Raw genomic sequence first — 24,523 nt, 5'->3', positions numbered from 1 at the left:
ATTATTATTATTATTATTATTATTATTATTATTATTATTATTATTATTATCATTACCCTGCCCATCTGGCTGGGTTTCCCTACCCACTCCCAACAGAATTAAAAGGACAATAGAACATCAAACATTAAAAACTTCCCTAAACAGGGCTGCCTTGAGATGTCTTCTAAAAGTCAGACTGTTGTTTATTTCCTTGACATCTGATGGTAGGTGTTTCCACAGGGTGGGCGCCACTACCGAGAAGGCCCTCTGCCATATTACAGAAGGTGTGGGGCAGGTGGTTGTGGTTTGGGGAAAATGTCCACACAGGCCAAATTAGGCTCCTTTTGCTTCTGTAAGCGATGCTTGATCCTATTGTTACTTTCCCAAAGTTTTTCAGTACACAGATTCTCAGTCAGGAAAAAGGTGGGATATCTGCAAAGGGTTTTCATGCTTCAACAATCCAACACTGTTTTGTTCCCACCCCCTTCCAGGAACAAAATGGAAAGTACCTAACAGAGAATGCATTACAAGATTTCATTTTTTTGGAAACAGAATGAACACCCTGTTATTTTTTTCAATGTCTCCGGCTCTAAACAGTGACACTCTGGAGCACTAAACAAGTCTCTGCCGTTACTGAATTTAATGTGGCTTGATTACGTTCTCACTATAATGCTAAAACTGTAATTGGAACAGCAGGTGAGTACACTGTAAGGAGGCACTAAAACTGAAAACCTTCAAACAGAAAATATATCCGCAGGGACACAATAAATTCATTAGCAAGTAGGAAAAAAATGAAAACAAACTTTCTGATATTGTTGTTAAAAGATGAATTAATTAAAATGCTTTCACCCGATTATCCAACTGATATGTTTCATTTTTTAGCAAACTGTTAGACAGAAGCTACCTATTTTTTATCTGGTGTGCAAACCATGCTCAAATTTCATTTTCCTGGCAGGAAAGCAAGAAATTCACCTTCCTCACACAGTTAATCCCCTGGAATTTACTGGGTACATTGTTAGATATCTTGAGCGAGCACAATTAACTCTCTTTTGGGGAAGATCATTACTGGAAGCCCAGTAAGTAATCCAGTGCATGACATCAGCCATTGCAAGGAGGATGCGAACAGAATAGGAAATGTGTTTCAAGTATTAAATCCCCTTATTTTGTACATTCAAAGGTTTAATCGGAAATCTGCAAGTAGAAGAAAAGTGTAAAGACTCATAACCTGCCCCTCCTTTTTTGTGATGTTCAGATAGTCAAACACATTCAACTGCGTGTATTTTTTATCCATTATAAAACAAAGCAAAAGCAGCCTCAGAGGCTGCAAGTTTAAGTGGAGGAACATCTGGTTAATGCTACTACTGCTACTAACAAAATAAAAAAATTATTTTTCCCCCTCCCATCTGACTGGGTTGCCCCAGCCACTCTGGGTGGCTTCCAGCATACACAAAAACAAAATAAAACATCAAACATTAAAAACTTTCCAATACAGGGCTGCCTTCAGATATCTTCTAAAGGTTGTATAATTCTTTATCTCATTGACATCTGATGGGAAGGTGTTCCACAGGGTGGGTGCCACTACCGAGAAGGCTCTGTGCCTGGTTCCCAGTAACCTCAATCCTCGCAGTGAGAGAACTGCCAGAAGGCCCTCGGAGCCGGACCTCAGTGTCCGGGCTGAACAACGGGGGTGGAGACACTCCTTCAGGTATACCGGGCTGAGGCTGTTTAGGGATTTAAAGGTCAGCACCAACACTTTGAATTGTGTTTGGAAACGTACCATGTGGGCGGGAAGCCGGATTGCTTAATCCTTTTTCCTTCCGGCCAATTTCCACTTAAGTTCCGTACACCCCCATGCATTTAAAGCGCACGTCTTCCTCCAAAGAATAATTGGAACTGTAGTTTACTCCTCACTGAGCTACAATTCCCAGCACCTTTAACAAAAATCAGTTCCCAGGATTCTTTGTGTAGTGGGAACGTTCACAAATGAGGCATATTTTCTTCCTGTAAGCAAGAATGGTGCGGTTACCTAGGCTATGCCCCAACAACGTGTGGAACAGCTGATGAACTTCTGGTATTTTTCCTTCTGTACTCAAAAAAAGTATGAACAATTCTGATGGGATCCCTCTTGCATTAATATAGACACCAAAACTCCACAGATTGCAAGGAGCAACATGAGTCAGTTGCTTCCTTGCAAACAGTCAACCAATATAACCTTCAGTCTACAAAACCATTCCTCCGATGATGGCCCTAGTTGTCAGCATGGGATTAAGTAATGAAGCTAGGATCAAGTCTTCAGGCATTTCACGCACAAACAGGGCTACTCTCATTGGTTTCCATGAGGCATGCATGGGAGAAATGTTTACAGGAGTGGTGCTGAAGGAGACTCTTGAGAGTCCCATGGACTGCAAGAAGATCAAACCTATCCATTATGAAGGAAATCAGCCCTGAGTGCTCACTGGAAGGACAGATCCTGAAGCTGAGGCTCCAATACTTTGGCCACCTCATGATAAGAGAAGACTCCTTGGAAGAGACCCTGATGCTGGAAAAGATTGAGGGCACAAGGAGAAGGGGACGACAGAATACAAGATGGTTGGACAGTGTTCTTGAAGCTACCAGCATGAGTTTGACCAAACTGCGGGAGGCAGTGGAAGACAGGAGTGCCTGGCGTGCTCTGGTCCATGGGGTCACGAAGGGTCAGACACGACTAAACAACTAAACAACAACAACAATTCACTCTTATTTAGAGAGGAAACTCAGAGCCATGTGGAACTGCCCCGGGTTTCCAATTTTCCAGGGATGAATCCAGCTCCCTCCACTTCACCACACATCATGAGTCTTCAGAATCAGTACTCATTGTCAGGTACTCCTGAAACTCAGGTATTAGTGGAGTATCTTTGTATCCTGTTGGCCAATACAGGTTGTACATTCAACACCTCATCCTAAAACGATTGCAACAATTATTAGGTCAGTTCAGGTTCCCCAAGAATAAAGCAATCTAACCATACATCAATTCCCCGCCCCCAACATTCTGAATTCTGCTTTGGTCCACATAATAAAATAATCACACAAACAGTCCTTGAAATATTGATGGATGGTTCATAAAGAATGAATATTGCACTTTTTATTTTGAAGGGCTGTCAATTGGGAGAAATGATTCTGCTTCTGCCTACATTTATTTATTTCTATTTTATTAGCTCGTGTTCAAAATACAGTATCTCCCCATGGTGGATTACAAAGTGTGATATATATCTGTATACCTGGCAAAAGCTGCAGGGAAATCCCCCATAGACATCAGAAAATCTCCCAGATCTGTCAGCCTGAGAGCTGGCCATAGTAATGAGTCTTTCATCCCTGCAGGGGTTTAAAGTGTTCAGAAGATCAATCTGAATCAGATAGTGATCTGACCTTGACAAAAGAGTCGCTACTGGCTCCCCTATGCACAGATAATTCTCCCCACACCCGGTACAGAAAACGAGGTCCTGAGTATATCCTGCCCATTATTTGAGAGAGGTCCATGGTTGCCAGGGGGAGCACAAACTCCTGAGCTAGACATGTAAGTCCCTACCTGCCAGGACCACTGATCTTGGGGTCCTCAACACCATATCAATCAGCTCAAGATGGGGGACTGTTAGGCAGCAAGGTGGACAGAACCTTAACAGAATTCCTACCTTCCTCAGTTTCCCAGCACTAAGTGCAAACCCTCAAAATCTGTAGACTCCTATGTAGGGTATCTGAAAAGAGAGATGCTATCCTGACAGCTTGTAAGCACTCAACACTCCCCTTGCCACTCAGACCATACCTGGAGATTTACACAATCCTCATCATCCAACTATTTCTGCCAAGCAAGCCATGTCAGCACGCTCTTCCTGAATTAAGATGGCCAGTAGCTTTCCATCCATCCATGGCACTGACCAGCAACATGGATTACAACTAAGCCTCCAATAATCTTAAATTGGGAGGCAGGTCAAAAGCGGCCATGGTGCAGAGATGTATATCTTGGTTGACAACTCTGTCCCCACCACCACTGGTGCACCCTGCTACTAGGGAGCCCTTTGATGGCCCCCTCCCTCTTTGAACCTCCTAAATCATTTTGACCTCCTAAAGTAGCCTAACTAGAATACCAAGACAGGTCATAATTAAGTATCCTAAATAAGTAAGTACTGAGCCCTTAGATGTCTGTGTCCCTCATTGTTGCTCTCGCCAATTTTCTGGCGGATCTCTTTTGCTGACCTGGGCACTAGTATGTGAGTATTTAAAGAAAGACCAGTTGGGTTCCATCCCTTGTTTGTATGTTCGTTGGGGCTGGGGGAACAGACCAGGAATTAGGAAACCTAGGGAGTCTTCTTAAGTACAGTGGAACCACAGGTTGCGAATGTGATCCATGTGGGAGGCACATTCGCAACCCACAGCGTTCGCAACCCTCAGCGCCGTGTCTGCGCACACGCGGATCGCGATTCGGCACTTCTGCACATGCACAAAGCGTGATTTAGTGTTTCTGCGCATGCGCGAGCGCCAAAACCTGGAAGTAACCTGTTCTGGTACTTCCGGGTTCGGCGAGGTGTACAACCCAAAAACAAGTAACCTGAAGCGTCTGTAACCTGAAGTACCACTGTAGTAAGTTCTTTCCCTAGCTTCCTGGTGCTGCTGCTTATTTACTCTCACCTATGCCAGCCCATGAGGCTATCCCACCCCTATCCCACCATATGAACAATGAATATTGTTCATATTCACTTGCTTGATAATAATTCATTTATTTATACCCCAGCTATCTGGTTGGGTTTCCCCAGCCACTCTGGGTGGCTCCCTACAGAATACTGAAAACACGATAAAACATCAAACACTAAAAACTTCCCTAAACAGGGCTGCCTTCAGATGTCTTCTAAAAGTCGGATAGTTGTTCATTTCCTTGACATCTGATGGGAGGGCGTTCCACAGGTGGGCACCACTACCGAGAAGGCCCTCCGCCTGGCTCCCTGTAACCTCACTTCTCGATGTGAGGGAACTACCAGAAGGCCCTCGGAGCTGGACCTCATTCTCCAGGTTGAACGATGGAGGTGGAGACGCTCCTTCAGGTCTACTGGGGTGAGGCCATTTAGGACTTTAAAGGTCAGCACCAGCACTTTGAATTGTACTGGGAGCCAATGTATGTCTTTCAGGACCAGTGTTCTATGGTGTCAGCAGCCGCTCCCAGTCACCAGTCTAGCTGCTGCATTCTGGGTAGCCTCCTTCAGCTGCTCTGGGTTCATTATTAAATTGGAAGTGGTACAGGACTGAAAATCTTTAAAAAGCCATTCTCATTATTTGTGATGTCTTTAATAAGAACGGAGGCAGCACAAATGTTTAAATAAATGGTTCAATGAACTGTCATTTTCTTTTACTAATCACAGTTATTAAAGGAAGCTCTTGGTGTTTTTATTGTGTTTTCAATGGGCACAGAAAATCTGAGTCTGATATTGACCTTTGTACATCATGCTGCAAATTGATTTTGATGACCTTTCACTCTGCTGTAATGAGGCAGGCTGTATGCACATTACACATCCTTCTGTCTCCCACTGCTCTCCAATTGTCTAGTTCCGTGTGCCTAAGACTCCTCTCGCCTCGCCTTTGTCTTTGTCTCTTTGTTGCTGATCAGTTGCCGTAGGGCTTGCTTTTCCAGCACGGCATCTAAACTGAAGTGGAATTTGCTTTTGTGTAAAGGAGAGCTTGTTTTATCCCTGAAAGCTTTTCCAGTTTGAAATGATTTCAACAGGTTTTCCACTCGACTATCCTGCTTCTGAGTTTTAAGGCAAACGGCTTGATGGTATTATATTTGTTGTCGGGTATTTGTAAGTTGCCTTGGCTATCCTACATGGAAAGGAGTCTGATGTGTGTGAGATTCACAGGGAAGCCACCATTGCACCCAGAGACCTGTCAGCTCCTTTGCCTGCAGAGTGTGCCCTCCCTAAAAGAGGGCACGTGTTGCGGTGAGACCTGGAGGCTGACCTCCTGGTTGTGGGTGGGTATATTGAACAGCCACAACACCCGATTGGTAGGTCCCTCGTTGCTGGGTTTAATCTGGCCAATGGGGAGCTGTCTAAATGGGCCAAGGGACCTATATATACCTACACACGTGACCCAGAGCTTCCTCTTTTGGTTCGTGCATCGGAATACCCACCCACCTCTCCCTGTATTTAGGGCATTTTGCGTTTGACCTTGCTATGCCATTGTGTGTCATCTGTCGTTGCGACAGGGGCACGGCAGGAATTTTCCCCACTTGGCTGATTGGCTGTAGCCATTTGGGTTTCGCCTGCCATGTAGCAAATCGTCACAACTTGTAAGGTTGCGGATAGGCTCTGGTTCAGGTGATAGGGATGGGAGAACGCTCTCACCATCCCTATGTGAAGGGTATTCCCTTAAAGGAATCCAGGGACTCAGCTTGGTTTGGTCAATCCCCGAGAGGGTGTTGTGCCCGTGCCTGAGTCCAGGGGAGCATCTGGGGAGTGGACATAGTCTGTTCCACGCTTTCCACCTACCTCAGGTGTTCACCCTTGGCTGACCTATGATAGAGCTCTGGGTCAGTGCTACCTGCAAGGGTGCAGGTAGATAGTCGAACCAGAGCCTATGCAACCACTCACTTTCTGTAATCAATAATGTTGTGGCCTAAATTCTGCCAAAAACTAAAACTAAAATTTGAGTCAAATGTATGTTTATTTAGGGGGGAGGTCTCTGGGTCTGAACACGCAATGGCTGCCTATTAGTTTCTGAGTCCAGTATAAAGGTATTCTCACTGAATTTTAAATCCCTAAACAGTTCAGGCTCCAAATACAGTCGTGAGCCATTGAAATAATCTTTGAGTGCTGCAACCCAGTGACTTGATTGAGGGCCTTCTTAGTTGTGGCACCCTGTCTGTGGAATTTCCACACTCTGGGGCCATAACAGTCATTGTCTTCACTCAAGTTTCTCCAGGCACACCTTAAAGACCTTTGAGCCTCCTTGAGGTTGTCTCCAATTGTTTTTAATGATATTTTATTCCTTCTGTTAATTTTGTTGCACACATTTTGTATGAGGTGCGCTCTCTCTCTCTTTTTACAAAATGAATAAACAAGTAAGGCACAGGGAAATTTGGTTTACTTGCTGCTCTTTTAAAGGTTGGTTAGGTTTTTATGGTTTGTTTTAACGTTTTGTTGTGTATTTGTGTGATTGAACTGCTCTGGGATTTTAAAAAAAATAAAGTGTGGCATATAAATGAATGTCATGAAAACAAATTATTTACAGACTATGGAACTTATAAATGAGTTTTATATGTTTTGTTTTACAAGAACCAAGGGATTTAATGAAGGAAACTAAAATGAATCTGTGATCAGAATTTTATATATATATATAAAAAAAGAAGACAGCTGTAACTCATAAAATGAAATGCTGTGGGGGTTTTCATTTAAAAAAAAATTAGGTAGAAAGCAGCTCTAACATGTCCATATGTGGTTAATGTGCAACGGACATACATTCACAGTATAACTGAACAGGCACTCCCCTGTACATACCTCCTGCCTTCCCTTTCTGCCTCCTCTTCCACCCCATCTGGTAAAAATGAACAAATTTCTCTGCAGGCATGTGCCTGCAATGGGAAGCTTCCCATTTGCAGCATCTGTTTTCAGAGTGGTTTGCTAATTTTCCTCAGATGAAACAAGAGGAGAGAAGGAGGAAGGAAGTAGATGGGCTGAACCAGCACTCCGTCCATTTAACTATAGACCGGAGCAGTTTGTTTACTCCCCTGCTGAAGAACTAACTCACTTGATCCCGCCCCTTTTGAAAAACCACGCCTTCAGCTTTAGATGATACCAAAAATGAGATTTTCTTAATCCACTATAGAGAAAAGCCCTGTGTAAATAACCTCGAGTGTGTGATTCATTCTGCAACAGTTTGATTCATTCTGCCAGCAGTTGCCCAAGAGTAACCTTCTATCTTTCGGGGCTCCTTATCATTTTCTCATCTGGAAAAGGCTGAGACACGTTATCCACGAGGGAGTAAGTGGCTTGGGCCAGCTGCATTCAGAGGCCATTAAGAACCATAATTCTTCCAACCACCACCTTCTCTCCGACAAGGTTAACTGTAGTCTATAGAACACACAGGGCAGCAAGCCATTGATGTCCACAAAAATAAACTCCATGTCAGTTTCCTTGTTTCCTTGATACCAATTACAGCAAATCCAAAACTGTATAGCCTTCCATAATACATCTTACTCTCAAAGGCATAACTTTAATAATGAAAAACTAGTAATAACTAGCCTTTCAATATACAGCTTCTGGATTTCTTTATTTACAAGTCCCACTCACAACAAAAATGCTTTTTATAAGTATTTGAAAGTATGGGGATTTTTGCAGGGTGGGGGGGTGTCAGCGATTGTGCTGATCAACCTGAGATTTTAAAATCCCAGTAGGGTGTGTGTTTTTCATTTTCAATTTTGGGAGACGGGGGAAACACATAACATTTCAATGTTAGTATGATTTATCTGTCAACCCAGAGTTGTAAACTAAAAAAAAAAAAGTATTTTAACATTGAATAGACTTGTGTAAATTTATCAAGGTAAAGTTTTGTTCGCTGCTAGATCAGATTAACAAAAGCACTGCAATTCTGAAGAAGATGAGCATCACCTATGCATGGATAGGTACAGATACAGATAAGTAGGGATGCTGGTGGCGCTAAACCACTGAGCTTCTTGGGCTTGCCGATCAGAAGGTCAGCAGTTCGAATCCCCATGACAGGGTGGGCTCCCATTGCTCGGTCCCAGCTCCTACCAGCCTAGCAATCTGAAAGCACACCAGTGCAAGTAGATTAATAGGTACCGTTGCGGTGGGAAGGTAGACGGCGCTTCCGTGTGCTCTGGTTTCAGTCACGGTGTCCCGTTGCATCAGAAGCGGTTTAGTCATGCTGGCCACATGACCCAGAAAGCTATCTGTGGACAAATACTGGCTCTCTCAGCCTGAAAGCGAGATGAGCCCCACAACCCCATAGTCGCCTTTGACTGGACTTAACTGTCCAGGGGTCCTTTACCTTTTACGGTGAGAGGCAAATGATGTACTCCAGGACAGGCACAAGTCGGGGCCAAAGGGCAGGAGCAGACTTCGTGGCTCAAGGCAAGCCAATGGTGGCCTTCTTAAAGAACAGGCCATGGAGTATGCTTGGCTCTGGGGGTGACAAGTTGCTCAGACTGAGGAACGAAGCATTGGGCAACAGTTTTATTGATTCAGCCATGCTTCAATTGGCTGGGCCAAACAGCACCTAGTCATTTGGTGGGTGGTGATGTAGTTCATCAGGGAACAGGCTGATAACTCGTTTTGCCCAAGAACTGCTTTGATTACGGAGCTCCCCATGGTCTGGATCTCTGAAGCATCTCTCCACATCTCAGCTCTGAAAAATTAATAAGTATAATTTGGAGTATAATTTGGTCTTTTTTATTTTAGTTTTTTTATTTTAATTGACGTATTACGATTGGATATATTAATTGGATGTTTTTTATTGGAAAGTCAATAAAAATGATTTTAAAAAAAGAACTGCTTTGATTACGCTGGGATCAAGATACTACTACTACTACTACTACTACTACTACTAATAATAATAATAATAATAATTGTATTTGTATCCCTCCCTCCTCAGCCGAGGCTGGGCTCAGAGCGGCTAACATCATAAAAACAGCACAATATACATAAAAACAGACATCAATTAATTAAAATACATCTTAAAATTAATTCAGACAAGTTAAAATCCGTGCAGGTGGCAATTATCAGGGTGGAATTGAGAGTGGTTAATACTTGCCAGGACCAACTGTTTCCACTGATCATACAAGGACCTGTGAGTGGGTTGGGGGCCTCCTTAGGGCTTGTTTTATTTTATTATTTTATTTTTTTAAATTTTTAATAAATTTTTATTCAATACAAGTTAAAATACATACATATTCACAACAAAAGAAAATACAAAAGAGAAAAACAAATACATCTATCCAAGGCAAAGGAATTAGAGAATATTTTGTTTTATACAAAGGAAAGTGAGTCAAACTGCATCTTGCCCAAAGGCCTAGCAGAACAGCTCCATCTTGCAGGCCCTGCAGAAAGATATCAAATCCCTGGTCCCTTGTGCCAGAACCTTTTGGGGCCTCCAGAATGTCCCTATATTGCAGGAGGGATTCAAACACATACAATAAATTTAGGCTTGCACAGTTCAAGTGAATTGAAATGCTCTGTCACCCTGGCACAACAAATCCACTTTTTAAAAAAGAGGGGGGTTTTGTGGTTAGGGAAAGGCACTGATTGATGAATGGGAAAACATATAACCACCATGCAAGCAAATCAGGGTGAATTCAGAATGAATGTTCATTGTCATATAACCTCTTCTCATGGGTGTAGCCAGAATTTTTGTTAGGGGGGAAAGACTTTGCTGGGGGGGGGCAGGACTTGTGTTAGGGGGGCAGAACAAGCGTGAATGGTCAGTTAGTTAAGTATTTCTATTGTTTTACTTGATCTGGGGCGGGGGAGACTGTCCCTTGCCCCTCTCGGCTATACCCATGCCTCTTATTAAAAAATTCAGAACGAATGTTCAGTAAAGACTCGGCAGAGTCTGAACTCCATGAAAGATTTGTTAGCATGAATGCTCAATAAACAGGTCATCTGGAGGAGCTCTTATATAGCACATGAGATGTGGACACCAAACAAATATAGTGACTTGGGTATATAGAGCTACTTTGGTAAGCCTACAATATTTCAGTAATGCTGCTATTGAATTCTGTTTACTCTCCTCTGCCTTGGACAGCAGAGATTCTAGGCTATATCATAAACCATTTAAAATGCTCCCCTCAGTTTTAAAAGTAGTTTTCTATGTGACATAAGGAACTATTGTTCAGCAGAAGAAATTTAAAGTCCCCTTGGGTGTATGGAAGCAGTTTCCCATGGGTGGTGGTAGTCATGCTTCTTAAAATGCAGCAAAAACAATGTATGAATTTGATGCTCACTGGCATTGTTAGTAAGTCCAATGTTGAAGCTCTGTGGGGTAGGGAGGAAATTGATTGACCTCATTTTCTGACTTTCCCTGCTATAGCTTAGACTCTGACTCAATATTGATAGATCTTTGGACAGGGAGCAAAGCCATGCAATCGTTATTGAAATGCAAGCATGCTGCTTTTAAAATCTAAAAGTATAAAAGAACAGCTGCTAGCATGAGAAACTTGCCATTTCTGCTCAATCCGATACTGGTCAGAGTACAATTTGAACATCTCTTGCAGAATTTACATAGAGTAAATTCTCTATAAATAGCACCTTCTCCGCTAACAATAGCAGTGGCCATCTATTATTTGATCAAGGGTACTTTTTAAACAATACTTTAGGGGCTTTGATCTGGCTATGCTGCTGAAAGGCTGCAGGTTGCTGGCGCAGAATAGGTTGTGCCCCAAGAGAAATCTCTCCGACTGCACACAGTTCAAAATCCATTATGATTGTTCCACAGCCAAACATTTGATGCGCTGATCAATGTTGAGGCTCGAGAGTGCAGAGAAGGAAGAAGCGTGTTTGCTGCTCTCAGCTTCTTTTTATTTGCCCCAAATATGTGGATTTTTAAAAGAAAAGAAAAGAAGGAAAAGCAGTTTGGGAGGGGGAATAGAGAGAGAGAGAAAGAAGCAAATCTCAGAACTAAGAGTGTCTGGGGAGAGAAGAAAGTCTCAGAACTAAAAATAAATAAATAAAACTGTTCCTTTGTCTTCAAGTCTTATGTGGCCATCTGTATAAATCAAAAACAGCTGACTAATGTTGCATGTACTACACACAGCACCCCTAAGGAAAATTAACTTCTTTCAGCTTTTTGAAGGCACATGAACATTACTTTATGATTATTATGTTTATGATGGCGGTTTTGAAGCAATTGAGAAAAACTACTGAATGAAAAAACACCCTTGGAAAGTTAAGTCTTTCATTCACTAGAAGCAGATCAAGGAGAGAGAGAGCCAGGACCTTAGATAAACAGAAGGGCTTTTATTGTTTATGGCCATATTCCTCCCACCCCCAACTACAAAATACACATAAAACAAAAATATGGTCATCAGAGACAGATCGGCTTGGAAAAATGGGGTATATTGATATCAAACTGTGCTTCCTCATGAGCCACTTGCGTATATGCCATGTGACTTTAAATGCTCATCAGTTTTACCAAAAACTTCATACGGTTGCGTACAATAGACCTTAGAATCATAGAATCATAGAATCATAGAGTTGGAAGAGACCACAAGGGCCATCGAGTCCAACCCCCTGCCAAGCAGGAAACACCATCAGAGCACTCCTGACATATGGTTGTCAAGCCTCTGCTTAAAGACCTCCAAAGAAGGAGACTCCACCACACTCCTTGGCAGCAAATTCCACTGTCGACCTGACTCTGAGTAAGTCCTTACAACTTTTGCAGGACCTTTTTAGTAGTGGTGCCCTCCTTATGGAAATCTCTGCAAAGTTCTCTTTGTAAAAAATTGGCTTTGGGGGACTTTTGCATGCTTCCATTGTAGAGTCCAGGACATAAACAAAGACAAAGGGGGCATCTGAGAGCACGCCAAAAAAATAAAGGTGCTTTTCAGCGATATAACCAAAGTGAATCTGAAACTAAAAAGTCTGTTTCAGGTCAGCTCAAACTGAGTTTTGCCTAGTGCATTGCCATGCAGTGTCCTGTTGGTATCTAAGTCATCCTTGTTGAACTCTGCCTACTACACCTCCGTCTTTGGGGAATTTGTAGCATCTGATATGGTCCGGAGCTGGTCCTCTAACCTATAGGGCGAACCTTAATAACTAGCCTTCATTTAACTTTTTACTATTTGACACCACTGCCTGACAATTTATTTGACACCAAGGCCAGCCACCTTCCAAAAGAGGAAAATCAGCTGCCATGGCGTCGAGGGACTTGTGTTCAATGGATTGCTTTTCGGCATGCTGCAGTCTCTCATCTTGAACTGACATTATACTCCACTCGTCACTATCAGTGTCAGAAGTTATATCAGCATCTGTAGCGGCAGCTGCATCTTATGGATGAAAAGTCTCAATGTTTACCTTAAAATGCCAATCCTCCCACACAATCGACATTCACAGAAGGGCTCCACCATTCATTTCTAGCGGCCCTGAAGATGTGTCTGGAATAAATGAGGCATGCGGAACAGTTTGAATGTGGGACAGTAGTCAAGACGCCAAGTATTTTGGTTTTGGGAATAATTCATCCTCGTTGGATGCATGGCTACAATAAGCTTCTTAGCATTGCGCTGCAATCTGAGGAACAAGTCTCAGAAGCTTTTGGACTTTTATTCAATAGGCATTGACTTTTTTGGCCAGCCTGAACTGAACAGACCCACAGTGAAGGCACTATCTGAACTTGGCATCAGATGTTCAAAGTATTGGCCATTGGGGAGTAAATTAGGCTATGGTGGAAGAGTCAGATTGTTGCATCTCAACTTGCCCTTTCCATGTAGGTTTGGTGGTACAGCATCTTCTTTGTAAACAGAAGGAGAAATGTTTGACTCCTAGTTTCTCCAGGTAAGGCTGGAAATGGTCCTTGTCTGAAATCCCTGAGAACTTCTACCAGTCAGTGCACACAACGATCCAATGATCTCCGTCCACAGCATCTTCCTATTTCCCCAAGTTCACAAAAAGTCAGAGCAGATGGAATAGGTCTCAAAAAGACAATAGCCCCTTTCCAGTTGTTCTTTACCTGTAGCTTCTCCATGTTGAAGAGGGCAGTGGAATAAAGGGAAAAGAGAACTAAATGGATATATAAGAATATGCAGGGATGGTGGGGAAATCAAAGGAACCAGGGAAGGAGAAAAAAGGGAAGTTGTAAATGATTGTAAAATATGTATGAGGGGAATGTTGATTTCAATGTGAACACGGTTTTCAAAATTGTAATAATGAAAAAATATTTTTTAAAAATGTATTAAAAAATGAAGACAAATCATGCTCACCTTTCAGTTATAGCATCTGCTCCCCACTTCTTCCTCTCTCATGGTTTATAAACATCCAGAAATAATTATATCCCGACTCTAAAAGAACTTACTATAGTCACTAAGGCTGTATAATGAGAAAACAATGGGATACTGGGGGGGGATATCATTCATTCTGGTGGGATAATGTTAAGCAGCTTTATCTCTTCCATATGACAATATTTTTGTCTCCACTTTTACTTCTGTCTTATATGTTTGGGGAATGTAAGCATGTAGTTATGGTCCTGGCTGGTTTCTGTAACATTATTGAATGTTTTACAGCACAGAGTACACTTATCACCCATTTCAAAATGGAAAATAATGTGGATGACATTGCTATTCAACATTTCTTGTTCACTGGAAATCGGTCAGGTGCAGATACTCTTTCTTTTTCCTTTTTCCAGGCCACACAGATATTAGAAAATTAGACTACAAATTCCCCATATCACCTATAGGACAACCTGGAAGTCCAGATACTTTTCATTACCCACCGAGAGGATGAAATCTTCATCTATAATTGAGCATAGCTTTCTGAAAAGCTTTGATAAGGCATTGTGTTTTTCATGCAGAAAGAAAGGAAATGGATTTTCCTATGGCAAATTGATAGCAGAATCATTCACAGAGTAGGAGAAATGTATGCTACCAAATAGCCATATATCAGCTTATATGTATGTAAGAAATATCTAGGTACTATATCAGTGAATCCATTAGCATAACTGAATTAACAAAAGAAATAAATAAATCAAATTTAATTATGCATAAGAAGGCCCCTTGTGAAATGTCTGATGTTTGACTCACTGTTGACATTCCTAGCTCATTTCCATTTCCTCACTTCCCTTCTAAAATGAGCTGTGATTAGATTTCAAAGGAGCAGTTCTCCAGCATTTCCCAAAGGCAGCCGTCATGCCACATAGCATGCTTCAGAGCCCATAACCTCTGCGTATGCACAGAGGTTACCCTCACATCAAAATGCTTTTAAAATAACTTAACTGACAAGAGAAGACCTTTTCCTTTGCAAATTAATTGTTGGGTTGTATTTTGATAAGGTGTAATTTTTACGTAGATGAGGATTTCATTTCAGGGGCTGAAAGGTAAACATTCTGCCCCCCTCTAATGGGCTCTTGCTACATGCAGATAGAAAGATGGGTTCTAAAACAATCACTTCTGAATTTGTATCTCTAAATCCCAGTGTACACTCCCTTTGATAGCTCAAGTGCAAACTAAGTACTTCTTTGTACCATGTTAAAATGGGGAAATGCTGTATTGCACTGCCAATTATTAGTGGCACACAGTGCTTTTTTTCTTAAAAAAATGTTTAGGGGTACTCTCATTTTGACTCAAGAAAATCACCATTTTATAGTTCAGATCGGGAAAAATAAATACAGTAAATGGATAAAAGTACAAAGATTCACAAAATGTTTAGGGCATGGGTAGGCAAATTAAGGCCCAGGGACCAGATCTGGACCAATTGCCTTCTAAATCCGGCCCACGGACGGTCCAGGAATCAGTGTGCTTTTACATGAGTAGAATGTAAAAATATAAGATGCATTTTATTTAAAATGCATCCCTGGGTTATTTGTGGGGCCTGCCTGGTGTTTTTACATGAATAGAATGTGTGCTTTTATTTAAAATGCATCTCTGGGTTATTTGCGGGGCATACGAATTCATTCATTATTTTTTTTCAAAATATAGTCCAGCCCCCCACAAGGTCTGAGGGACAGTGGACCAGCCCCCTGCTGAAAAAAGTTTTCTGACTCATGCTTTAGGGGTACCTGCACCCCCCGGGGGGGGAGCACTGGTGGCGTCCATGATTTTCTGCAGGGTTTTCTTTTTCAATCAGTGTCCAGATTGGGCGTTGGGCTTAATGAAACTCTCAGTCAAATGTAACTAAAAATCACCCCCTTCCTTATAGAATCGCCGTATAAAAACAGCAGTTAAGAGGGCTATCACAAATGTTTAAGAGGCAGGGAGACCCACACCAATTCTCCTAATGTATAGACCTCCCTATTTTCCAGGGACAGTCCTGGATTTACAGAAGCCATCCCGGTTTCTGATTTGATCCCTAGAATGTCCCATTTTTCCCTAGGACGTCCCTATTTTCATCGGATAAATGTTGGAAGGTATGGAGATATTTGACCCCGAAGCCAAAGAGATAAGTAACTAGACAACCTTTAGAAGACATCTGAAGATAGCTCTGTATAGAGAACTTTTTAAATGTTAATTTTTTAAAAAAATGATATTTATTAAAAGTTTAACAATTACAAAAAAAGCGGGGGGGGAGACAGTAAAGAGTTACAATACATCAAGAAAATAAAAAAAGAATAAAAAAAGAAATTCAACAATACAAGTCAATAAAAAGAAAAGAAAAGAAAAAACACACAATACAACAAAACCAAAAACAAAAGCAGACAAAAAATTTAAAAACCAAATCCAATATTCCCAAATCTTTATCTTTCATTAACTTGTTTCATCGACCTCCTCACGCCTCCCTTTTTCGTATTCTAGATTTTAATTATCTCAGCAAATCCTTTCCATCTTTCACTATATTCTGTCATTAATTTACCTTAATTTATTTTAACCTTATCTTACCATAAAAAGCCCTAAAGCTTAAAACTTAAAACTTATTTATACATAATTCCTTAAAGCATTTCTACTAAAGCCAAATAATTTCATTCCAACGTTTTTCTAACACTCATTAATTTTACAAAAATTCTCTAAATGAATTTTTAAACTTTCTTCTAATCTTCATCCATCGTCTCTTCTTCCTGGTCTCGGGTTTTGTCAGTCCTTTCTATCCCTTCCATCTAGTCCATCCACCTGGTGACCTTCTATCCGAGGCTCTTAAGTCTTTTCCATGTCCCTTCTGCAGGTCTTCTTCATGTTTATACCTGCACTTTACTTTGTCTTCTGCTGATCTTATTCTTAATTTCCTTCCTTTCTCACTGAGGGGTAGATCTCGGGGAGACTCCAACTTGACAGTATCTTTATCCCTTCTCGACAGGTCAGCCCATCCTCCATAGTCAGCACTGAAATCCAAAAGATATTTGAAGGCATATTTCAAAGTCCCTCCAAGGTTAAGGGGCCCCACAACTCAAACTCCCCCTGGCCCAAAACCAGATCCCAAAAGTCAAAACATCCCTGCATAGGCGGATCTATCCAGCTTCCCATCTCCAAACCAAACAGTACTCCATCTCTCCAAACCTGACTTTCTCCAAGTTCAGTCGTCAGAGACAACAACTTATGTTCCTGCAAGGCCGTGACTCTCTCCATTTCTGTTACTTGAGGTTCAGCCACAACCTCCTCCTTTGTCTTCTGCACAACTTGCTCCATTTCTATTACTTGAGGTTCAACAACAACCTCCTCCTTTGTCTCCTGCACAACTTGCCCTGTCAATGAAGATTCCTGGATTGGTTCCTGCGTGGTTTCTATATAGGTATTCACTGTTTGTCCAAAATTGCTAACTGCAACAGTCATCAAATCCATCTTCTCATGTAGCTGTTCCAGTAAAGCACTTGTCTTGCAAAAAGCAAGCACTAAAGCTTCTTCTGGGCACATTCTTATTCAAGGTCAAATGTTTGGTTCTCACGATCTTAATCTCCACAGCTGTAGAATTCCCCAGATCGACTCCAGCAACAGTTTCACAAGCTCCCTCTAGAGGAAACAATTTCTGTTTGTATCCGGCTTTTAAAAGCAGATCCGGCAACAAAATTCCTTTCGTTTTTCAGATATTTTGTTCCTTTTAAGTGCAAAAAGAAACATTGGAATCAATATGTTTCTCTTTTTTAACTATCTGTCAAAAAAGCATTTTCTTCACAGTCGATGAACTTCCCCAAAGCGTCTGTCTCTGACACCCCGTTCCCAGGTTCAAGAGGGTGGAAATTTATCTTTCTTTACTCTCTCTCCTGCAGGTTTAAACAGTCTAAGATTTCCCCCCTCTTCTCCTGCTTCCAAGGGGGGTTTGGTAGTTTTAACTGATGGAAATTTAGTCCTTTACAAGCGACTTTCCAGACTTTAGCTTGCAATGTCTTTGCTTCAATCTATTTACAAAAGCGGAAGGCGGACTTCCTGTTTAGACCTTCCCGCTTCGGTGCCAAATTAAGATGTTTCATAATCCAATTTTCCGTTCTACTCACGGGTAGTTGTTTAAAGTCCAATTGTCCACAGGAAAAAGTCAGCGCTCTCCGGCAACAGCAATGCGGCTTCACTCCGTGAAAAGAGCAGTCGATTCGAAGCACCGCACCGCTCACCCCACGTCGCTCCGGATCCCCGAAACCAGGTTTCCCCGTGAGTAGGGGAGGCACTAAAGGTGCCTGCCGAATCCCACGTCCACAGGCTTCTCCCGCCTGAGGTTTTTAGTGGGTCTCCGCCTTGCCGTGGCGGTCCAGACCCTAGTTTCACGAAGCGGATTCCTCCCGGTCAGAGGAAATCCGCATTGCCGCAGGCGCTAACCCAGAAGTCTAAATGTTGAATATTTTATTATGTTTTTATATATGTTGGAAGCTGCCCAGAGCGACTGGGGCAACCCATACAGATGGGTGGGGTATAATAATAATAATAATAATAATAATAATAATAATAATAATGGAATAGGATTTCCCTGTTTCATCAGAGCAATGTTGGAGTGTATGCCATGGACTGCTTCTTCCTACAGTCACTAAAATGGTGGTTTGGTCCCTGTTTAAATGTGCATGTGCCTCTCACAGGAAACAGTGCTGTCTATTTATTTATTTGAAGCCTGGTGCCTTTTGTGCCCTCCTGAAAAGTCAACCAGGTTCTCAAAAATCTACAAATATTTCTCTTTAAGAAGTAGGATCTCTTTTCATAAGAATAGCTGTGAGGCTTCCAGGAGCACAATGAGTGGTGGAATCACACTGCTCAGTCCGAATGGGGAAAAGGAAGCTTTTGTTTTAAAACACCAGAAGGAGGGAGGTGGGGAAAGCCAGCCTCCTTCCCCCACCCTTTTCTTCCTCTGAAGCAGGCTAGAACCGAAGCTGTTTTGCCATGAATTCCTAATTTGTTCGTTTTGCACCCTCCCTGTGACTAGATCGAAAGGCAGTGCCGGATTCCCAAAGCAGCGTATCTCAATGGGTTTGGGGTCCCCCCACCCCCACATCCAGTGTCTGAATGGAGGAGAGCTAGGACTGTATTTCCAGAAGAAGGTCTCACGCTGGCAGCTCCTTGCTGAAGAATGAATACATGCCAGGAGCATAGACCATTTGTCTGCTGATTAATACAGGCCCCAGGGGACCGGCTGTTGGCTCTCATTTCATTCCTCTTTCTCTCACAGTGAAATCTTCCTGCCCACTCCCGTTCCTCTCGGCTTCAGAGTAGCCCTGGTTCTCATCTCCTGCGTTATTTAAATCTGCTGTACAAATTAAAAAGAGGACTTCGATATTGTCTGAAATGCGTCGCCTTGCCTTGAAGGTTAAAGCTCGCACGCACTCACGCACGCACGCACACACACACGCACACGAACTCACAAAGTAGCCGTTTTCATCTGGAATGCAGCCCCGCTCATAAAGAATGCACTTGGTATTCACGAGAAGCATGCACAAATTCCCATAAAGAGTGCCACTGTAATTTAACGCCATTGCTAAAAACAGTGACGGGAGAGAGGGGAGCACTTAAAGCAAAATGTCACGGTCGCAAAATGGATGGCGTGTCGTTTTGCCTGTTGTATGCAGGGCTCGACTTACAAGACTTTCCCCTTTGCGTTGGTTGACTCTCCCTCCGTCGAAAAGCAGAGAGATATTTTACTGCTCTGAATACGCAGCGCCATTGATACAAGGCTCTCAAGGGTGGTGGTGATGCATGCGCATTTTATACACCTATTTTTCTCTGATATCTAATAAGAAATGTGTGCTTACTGCAATAACCTTGCATTACTCATGCTACTCCTGTGAGAGACAGAACACTCTGAAAGAATCCAGGAACTGTAGTCACCTCTGAGCTGTCTCTCTATTGTGTCTGCATCACAATACTTTCCAGGATCAACAAAGAACCTTGTGGAACCTGAAAGACTCCCAAACAAGAAGGTGGCTTATATTTTTATGCTGCAAATATACAGTGGTGCAGAAGGAGAATATATACGAGAGTCCCTTATTAAAGATTTCCTCTGACCCACTTCCGCTTATCATAGGAGGATGAAATTGCACATGTATCATGATACATCTCTCCATAGGTAATGTGGTAATTTGTAGCTCTGAGCTCCTAACAGTTTCTCTGTTACGGGTGCTAACATGGAGTCACGTCTGATAATGGAGCCAGTGGAATGCAGAGCGGTCATCAGGTTCCTGTACTTGGAAGGGCGCACACCACGGGAAACGTTCAATGAGATAAATGGAACTTATGGGGAGGATGCCCCATCGTATGATGTAGTCAAGCACTGGCATCGTCAGTTCAAGTGTGGTCAGACTTTGGTGGAACAGCTCCCATTCCTGGGTGACCACAGTTCGCCATTGATGAAGACACCATCCGACAAGTGAAGGCCACCATTTTGGAAGATCGCCGTATAACCATTCACCAACTAGCTGCAGATGTCAAAATCAGTGTAGGCTCTGCAGAAAAAAATCATCCATGACCATTTGCACATGGGAAAGGTGTCCACATGGTGGGTTCCCTGGCTGCTGATGCCTTTCCAGGAGCAGGAACGAGTCACATGCTCACTGGCTCTTTTGGCCATGTGTCACAAAAAACATAATGACTTCTTCACCAGACTAATTACTCAGGACGAAACATGGGTCCATCATTATGACCCAGAGACTAAATCCCAGTCCCAACAATGAAAGCACTCTGCCTCACCACCTCCAAAGTAGGCACATGTCCAACTGTCAATGGGCAAGGTCATGCTCACGGTCTTTTGGGACCAGCACGGAGTAGTTATGATGGATTTCCTGGCACAGCATACCATAATTACCGGGACATACTATGCTTCACTGCTGCAGAAATTGCGGAAGGCCATCAAAATTGTGAGGCATGGTATGCTGACCAAAGGTGTCCGCTTCTTGCAGGATAACGCCCAAGTTCACAACTCGCATGTTGCTCAGACAGAAGCATGGTCCTTTGGCTATGAAATCCTTCTTCAACCCCCCCCCCTTATTCTCCTGACCTCACATCATCGGACTTCCACCTCTTTACAACCATGAAGTTACTTTTGAAGGGAAAGCTTTTTCCAGATGATGAAATGCTAATTTCTGAGCTGAAGTTGTGGCTTCTAACGCAACCAGCTGACTTCTAAAGACGAGGTCCCTCTGCCTGGTTCCCTGTAACCTCACTCTCACATTGAGGGAACCACCAGAAGGCCCTCGGAGCTGGACCTCAGTGTCTGGGCTAAACGATGGGGGTGGAGACGCTCCTTCAGGTATACTCGGCTGAGGCCGTTTAGGGCTTTAAAGGTCACCACCAACACTTTGAACTGTGCTCAGAAATTACTGGAAGCCAGTGATGATCCTTTAGGACCGGTGTTATGTGGTGTCGGTGGCCACTCCCAGTCACCCACTATGTAAAAGAAGGAAGGTTTTCTCCCTGCTCTATCCCCCCACCTCTCTTCTCCCCCCACCTCATACTGTCTAACATTAGTGCCTCACAGTGAATGTAACTGATCTGTAGAAAGGACTCTATGAACTGAAAGCACAGATGCTGTATGTGCTTTTGTTACCCAAGAACATCTTAATAAAAACAATTTAAAAATACTGAAATAGAAGAAGGCTAACAGCCAGTGTCACTCCTGAATTGGATGTAACTGAAATTGGTGGAGCAGCAGCCAATTTGCTGTAATGCACCAATTTACCTTAATGCACTAGCTTTCTTGGGGGGTGAGGGATATTATTACAATGATGTCACAGCATGCCTTGTTTTCAACTATATATTAGCAGAGACATACAGTAAGGCATGGGAGTACATCCACTTGTCTCCCCATAGCATGTCCTTCAGGTGTTAAATGTCACTATGTGCCAGCTATGAATACCAATGGCATAAACACAATTTGCTCACAAAAGAGGAGTGGAATAACTATTTGGCAGCATGGATAACATTGCAATAGTCATGATGAAGTTTAAAAAGAGCCACAAGGAACGCTCTTAAAATATACTCTCCTTTCTCATATTTAATATTGTAATATTGGGACGCGGGTGGCACTGTGGTCTAAACCACAGAGCCTAGGGCTTGCCGATCGGAAGGTCAGTGGTTCGAATCCCTGCGACGGGGTGAGCTCCCATTGTTCAGTCCCAGCTCCTGGCAACCTAGCAGTTCAAAAGCACATAGATAAATAGGTACCGCTCTGGCGGGAAGGTAAACTGCGTTTCCGTGCACTGCTCTGATTCGCCAGAAGCAGCTTAGTCATGCTAGCCACATGACCCGGAAAAACTGTCTGCGGACAAACGTCGGCTCCCTCGGCCTATAGAGGGAGATGAGCGCGCAACCCCAGAGTTGTCCGTGACTGGACCTAATGGTCAGGGGTACCTTTACCTTTTATTGTAATATTATATGGCCTTTTAAACCTTGTTCTGAATACTATCCCCTTCCATCTCCTTTGGAAAACTGAAATGACGACCAAGGAGCAAAGGTTGGACAATCCAATGGATTTAGGATGCCACAAAAGTTCAGACAAGGATTTCCTCCACCGCTCATGAGAAGGTTAACGTATTTTTGGAACAGCCTTTAAGATCAGGAGGTTTGGTAAAATATGCACTGTCTAATTTATGATCCAAAACTCCATGGTGAATCATAGGTAGAACTGTTAAAGTAATTACCCTGGAAAGTCAATGTAATGAATACAGAATATGCGTTGGCATTATTTCGCTAATCTTTTCTATTGGCCAATGTATCATTTTTATTGTTCATTTACTTATGTAATATAGTCTTTGGTGTGAATTATCATCGCTAATATTCCCCTTTTTTTCTCTAGAATGACTCATTGCAGCTGTAGGACAAAGGTAATATTTGAAGAGAACTGGCCCAAGATACTTTGCTACCAGAAGCAAAGGACAAGATGGTTTCCCCTACTCTTATTCCACAGACAGGAGGCAACTGGCATGGCACTTGAATCATTCGTCTATACTGGCAATGTGTCTGCATCTTCCTAGCTAAGGAGCTAGGAATAGGGATGAGGATGGGTTTTCTGTTTGGTTCACATTTTAATTCTAATTCTCACTTTCTAGAACGATACACAAACCAAAATACAGCTTTCCTTCAAAATCCACGCTCTTTCAAATTTTGCGATGCAATTCTCCAGCCAAGTAATATGTGCAAAAATGTGTGTATTGAGGGAAAGTATGCATAAAAATGCACATACCAGTGAAAATCACAAACAAAAACTTACTGCATCTTGGGGAAATTGCCCACAGAAATGTGACTATGAAAGGAAAGAAGTACTAGCGTGTTGACGAATTTTCATAAGGATTTTTTTATATATTAAAAAAACACCCACAAACTGATGTAGAAATGTGGAGAACTGGATTTAAGATGCATGGGGGTGGGAGGAAACTGAAAGAAACTGAAGTTGGCAGATTGGTCTGTCCCTAGATATAAGGTGGCCACCCTACAGTATCTGCTGCATGAGGTAGTCATCTCACACTGCCTAATGATAGGACCGGACCTGGTCTGAGCAGTTTGTGTAAGTACTCGGGAAACCTTGACCACTTCAGTATTTTTCCAACGGCTTGTCTACATTTAGATATAACTACAGATGGAAGCAAGGTCAGAGATAACTCTGAGGCAGTCGCCTCATCAAGCATTATTCTGAGGACAATGAAGGTGCCATAAATGGACAGTTATTTTATTTATTATTTTATTTTATTGGGGGTTGGGTTTTCTGTCCCAGGAAACAAAATTGCGTGGACCACCCTTGCTTCTTGGCCACTTCTTTCCATTAAAAAGCATTTTTGTTTCTCTCTTTGTTATTCTAGCCATCATCAAATTAATAGTAATTATTCCATTTTATTGCATGGGTTGTTTGCATTGTCCCATAGGTATCACCACAGGGGCAGCAGTGTGTGCTGAGGGTGGGGTGGGGACAGAGAGCCCACTCCAGAAACCGACCTCTGCCTGCCCCCCACAAAGCTAGCAGAATTTTATGACATTGTACAACTCTCCACCATGCTTCTTGCCTTAGCTATTGGCTGGGACTCAGGACTCAGGCAAAATGTGCTAAATTGTGAGCAAGTAGTTCATCCTCTTTCCTGGCAAATGACTTGGTACATTATGCCTCAGCTCTGTTCAGTCAAGATGGTTTCCTTCAGGCACCGTCCAGCATAATGGCAGAAAGTGCTAAGTGTTGTATCAATAAAAGAGACAAAGCTTTTCCTCGTAAGCCGCTTGGCACATTCTGCCAGAGAAAGGGGGAAGAGAAAGAAGACTAGATGAATTTGAGGCACTAGAGAAAAGAGGTAGAGAGAACAATTTCAGCTGCTATAAAGGTACTGTAATAGGGAAGTTTTTAATGTTGGATATTGTATCGCTTTTTTATTCTGTTGGGAGCCGTCCAGAGTGGCTGGGGAAACCCAGCCAGATGAGCGGGTATAAATGTTGTTGTTGTTGTTGTTGTTGTTACCCAACACCTTTCCTGCCTCAACATAT

General features: G+C 42.5%; 1 protein-coding gene and 1 long non-coding RNA gene across 2 annotated transcripts in view; one reads left to right on the top strand and one right to left on the bottom strand.

Annotated features, from left to right (window-relative positions):
* The window catches only part of LOC308597808 (uncharacterized protein), a 242,221-nt gene that overhangs the window by 59,625 nt on the left and 158,073 nt on the right, over positions 1-24,523 (top strand). The gene's annotated exons all lie outside the window — the stretch shown is intronic.
* On the bottom strand, positions 9,335-19,534 carry LOC308597916. Its single transcript, XR_014013283.1, has 3 exons — positions 19,429-19,534; positions 13,029-13,108; positions 9,335-9,366 (listed from the first exon to the last, which is right to left on the bottom strand). It is a non-coding gene; the product is annotated as an uncharacterized lncRNA (long non-coding RNA).

Source organism: Podarcis bocagei (assembly GCF_964188305.1).
Source record: "Podarcis bocagei genome assembly, chromosome: 11".
Classification (NCBI taxonomy): Eukaryota; Metazoa; Chordata; class Lepidosauria; order Squamata; family Lacertidae; genus Podarcis; species Podarcis bocagei.
The sequence above is the reverse complement of the archived record's forward strand: the minus strand, read 5'-3'. Positions and strand labels throughout refer to the sequence as shown.